General features: G+C 43.3%; 1 protein-coding gene across 1 annotated transcript in view; it reads right to left on the minus strand.

Moving 5' to 3' along the window:
• Nucleotides 1-2667, minus strand: part of LRCH2 (leucine-rich repeats and calponin homology (CH) domain containing 2) — a 158614-nt gene that overhangs the window by 71802 nt on the left and 84145 nt on the right. The gene's annotated exons all lie outside the window — the stretch shown is intronic.

The raw sequence follows: 2667 nt of genomic DNA on the forward strand, positions 1-2667 counted from the left end.
GCATGGAGTCGCTATGAGTCGGTTCCGACTCGATGGCACCTGACAACAACAATGGGTCAGAACAGATTCAACAGTACTTAACAACAACAACAATATGAATATAAGGAGCCCTGGTGGTGCTGTGGCTAACCACAAGGTCAGCATTTCAAACTCACCAGCCACTCCGCAGGAAAACAATGAGGCTGTCTGCTCCCATAAATATTTATAGTTTCAAAAACCCTATGGAGGAATTCTACTCTGTTCTATAGGGTCACTATGATTCATAACTGACACCATGGTTTCAGTACAGCAAATTATTTAATGTCTTTTCTAACCATGTTGTTATTAAGTGCCATCGAGTCAGTTCTAACTCATAGCTACCCTGTATAGGGTTTCCAAGGAGCGACTTAGGGTTTCAACTGTAGACCTGCAGTTAGCAGGCCAGTGATTATCCTACAGAACCACACCAGGACTCCATAATCCTTTAAATTCCCACTGGATTACTTTTTTTTCTGATGGGTCCAGGTAATAAAAGGTGAAGGGAGATGCTGATGGATTATATCGTTCATTTATGAGTGATTGTTAATAGGATTGTGATTGCAAACACCTGAGGAGCTAATTAGGGGCTTAGTCAATGTTACTTGCTAGGTTTAAAATGAGTCATCTCAGAAGCAGGAGAAGAAATCTCACTACCATCAAAGAGCCGGGGGTGAAGTACAGCCTTTAGACCCTGAAATCCAGGAGCACTGAAACTCCTCAACCCATGGACAGAAAGCTGTCACACCGAAGGAGTGGCAGAGGAGCAGCAGCAGCAACAGAACTAAGAGCCAGAGCATAAGACAGAATGGTGGGCATCACATCCCACAGAGCAAGTAAAGTTGAGTGCCTTTGGTTAAGAGGGTTGCTTGCAGAGTGGGGTGCCTGTAGGCACTTAATTGGGGAAACTAGGTTTGCTGAAACATGGAGTTAGAGCTGAGAACCTTCAGGCTGAGGCATATGGTGGAGTGGTGGGCCTTGTGAGTATTTATCACCAGCCTTAAATCTTTACAACATTGCCAGAGTAGACCAGAGGCCAGGTCAAGGACCTGGGGACCAGAGAGAGGTCTATCTGTAGGCATGGCAGAGGAGAGGCTGTCCTGACCAGAAAAACTGTGTCCTGCATATTTCTAAGCCTGCACTGTAACCTATTAACGTCCTGTTACAAATCGGGCTGCTAACCTCAAGGTTGGGAGTTCGAAACTACCAGCTGTTCTGCAGGAGAAAGATGAGGCTTTCTGCTCTAGTAAATATTTACAGCCTCAGAAACCCTATGCAGGGTCACTATGAGTCGGAACCGACTCCACAGTACTTAAAAACAAGAACAACATGGAATCTGAGTTCTGTGTAATGAATTATCAAACCCAGATGAGAGTACCATGGGAGGATTTTTTGCTGCTTACTTTTTATGGTTGCAGTGGGCTTAGCTTTTATGTGGATATGAATAACTTCAGAATATTTATGTTAGTTTTGATTATTTTTAACAATAAATTCAAAATACTAAAGCCATATCAGGAAGAATTCAAAAGCTACATATGTGTAAATATATATGTATATAGATAGATAGATAGATATAGATAGATAGATCTTACATGATTTTTCAAATGATAGCTTCAATTCAATATATTCAACAACAAATATTAATCCTAATTATTTGCTAGACAGTGTATAAGGTGCTGAAGAAACATCAAAAAACAAAACAAAATTGCCAGTCCTCATACTAAAACTGCTGCATTTAGGGGCTACTATCACTCTACGCTCTGGTAGCGTAGTGGTTACGAATCGGGCTGCAAACCACAAGGTCAGCAGTTCGAAACTACCAGCCACTCCGCGGGAGAAAGATGAGGCTTTCTGCTCCCGTAAAGATTTACAGCCTTGGAAACCCTGTACAGGGTCGCTATGGGTCAGAACCGACTCGATGGCACTTAACAACAATAACAACATCACTCTATTCAAGGCGCTCTGGTAGCGTAGTGGTTACAAATCAGGCTGTGAACCGCAAGGTCAGCAGTGTGAAACTACCAGTGGTTCCGCGGGAGAAAGATGAGGCGTTCTGCTCCCGTAAAGATTTACAGCCTCGGAAACCCTGTACAGGGTCGCTGAGTCGGAACCGACTCCACGGCACACAACAACAACGAAATCACTCTATTCATTCTCTAATTCCGTGAGATAGAGAATTTCCCTTTTGTCTTTCAGATACCAGCAGCCACACTCAGAAAATAACCAGCCCCAAACCAGACTCAACTAGTTTGGGCCTCTACCATGCTCTCAGCCTTTTAGCCAACAGAACCAACTTACTAACACCAACTCATCCCAGCAAAAAATTCCTGGTTTCCCAGAACACAAAACCAGAGCCCTTCTTGTATGACTATTTCCCTATGAATCTGGAAACTCCAATATTTGGAGATTCAGAGCTCAGGAAAAATCTTCCTGGCTCCATGCTCAGCACTTTGCAATAAAGCTACTTTCTTCTCTTTCTTGAGCAAGTCGTGGCAATGTATTTGTTAAGTGTCGAGTCAGTTCTGACTCAAGAGAGACCCTGTATAGGGTTTCCCAGGAGCAGCTGGTGATTTTAACTGTCTACCATGTGGTTCAGAAGCTCTAGAAGCATTGTTGTTGTTGTTTTCAGGTGCCATCGAGTCGGAACCAACT

Source organism: Chrysochloris asiatica, unplaced genomic scaffold (genome assembly GCF_000296735.1).
Source record: "Chrysochloris asiatica unplaced genomic scaffold, ChrAsi1.0 scaffold00255, whole genome shotgun sequence".
In the NCBI taxonomy this organism is placed as follows: domain Eukaryota; kingdom Metazoa; phylum Chordata; class Mammalia; order Afrosoricida; family Chrysochloridae; genus Chrysochloris; species Chrysochloris asiatica.